Source organism: Lagopus muta, unplaced genomic scaffold (genome assembly GCF_023343835.1).
Source record: "Lagopus muta isolate bLagMut1 unplaced genomic scaffold, bLagMut1 primary scaffold_114, whole genome shotgun sequence".
NCBI classification, from domain to species: Eukaryota; Metazoa; Chordata; class Aves; order Galliformes; family Phasianidae; genus Lagopus; species Lagopus muta.
Genome location: NW_026040181.1, coordinates 34,253 through 35,914, shown reverse-complemented (window position 1 = coordinate 35,914; position 1,662 = coordinate 34,253).

Genomic DNA, 1,662 nt, shown 5'->3' with positions numbered 1-1,662 from the left:
TTTTGCCTTGCCCACGAGTATTCCGTGCCCGGGATGGGCGCCCACATGATATTTCCCAAAGGCATTTTGTTGAGCATGATCCCATCCGCCTCTGAGGTCTTGGCGATCAGTAGGACGTAATTCTCATAACCTTCCAGAGCGAAGACGTTATGGGACAGGCAATAGCTGGAGACATCTGGGATGGTCATAAAAAAGGGATCGTAAGTGATGGAGTCTTTGTTACCTCCGTCACCAAAAAAAAATGACCTGGATGCCAGCATTGGCAGAGAGGTACAAAGTATTTGGAGCTTGGAGACCGTAGAGCGTTGAGCGACCGGCCCCGGAGATTCCGAGCAGATTTACTCATCCCATGTTGAGATTCTACACGTGTGGGTTGGGATGTGGAGACGTAGACGATGTCAGATTGAGCATCAAAAGGCAACGGAGGCACGATGAAGGTGTTTCCCCCAGCTGGAAACGGGTTTGGAGCTGCTCTACCAAATGATCACATTGGGTGAATCTTGCCACGCACGTGTGACCGGTGAAGACGGCCACCGGTTTTTGTGCCACGATGAGGGTGCCAGACATATCCGCTGGGCTTTGGAGCTGGGCTGCTTGGAAAGGCTTCAGTTGAATGGGGAGCACGGAGCCACGAGGGTAGGATTGGCCTTGGTACATCACCGTGGCTTTGAGGTGAACCTCAACGGCGGTGGGTTCATCCCACGCCACCACCGCGAATTCGCCGTAGCGGTCGGTGCCCACGTTGGGTGTCACGATTTGATATTCGGTGCCCCAACTGTGCAGGGGGTGAACCACAGTGGAATCCACCGAGCTGGGCTTCTCGTTGATGGCCACCAAGGAGATGGGGTTGTTGGCCTTCACCACCACGGCGTTCTCAAAGGTTTTGCTGCCCACCATCTCCGCTTGGGGTGGGATTTTCACCAGGACGGTTTGGCCCGTGGTCACTTGCACCGTCATCCTCAAGCCTGGCTTCTTCATGGACAGAGTGACGGACGTGAAGGGAGAATAACCTCTGATGAGCAGCTTGAAGTCGCTGTTGAGGGTCTGCTGCAAGCCGTTCTGCATGAAGGACACGGCAAATTCTTTGCCCAGGTGGTGGGGGGGCCGACACGGCGACGTCGGGGAAAACGAAGAACACCTATGGAAGAGCAGGGAAGGGGAATATTTGTCATATTGGGTGAGGAAGGATGGTGACAAAGGGTCAGGTTGGCCTTCAGGTGGAATCTGGTTTGGTCTCGATTCGGGTGGAGGGTTGATCAGGAGGGAGGTCAGGTGGGAGAAATGTCGATTTGGAGGGAGCGGATTGATGGGTTTGATGGGTTGTGAATTTGGAGGGATGTCAGATGGGGATAAATTGGATTTATAGGCACGAGATTGATGGATTTGATGAGTTGTGAATTTGGAGGGGTATCAGATGGGGGGAAAAATGGATTTGGAGGGAGCAGATGATGGATTTGAGGGGTTATGAATTTGGAGGGATGTCAGATGGGGGAAAAATGGATTTGGAGGGAGCAGATTGATGGATTTGAGGGGTTATGAATTTGGAGGGATGTCAGATGGGGGGAAAAATGGATTTGGAGGGAGAAGATGGATGGATTTGATGGGTTGTGAATTTGGAGGGATGTCAGATGGGGATAAAATGGATTTGGAGGGACCAGATTG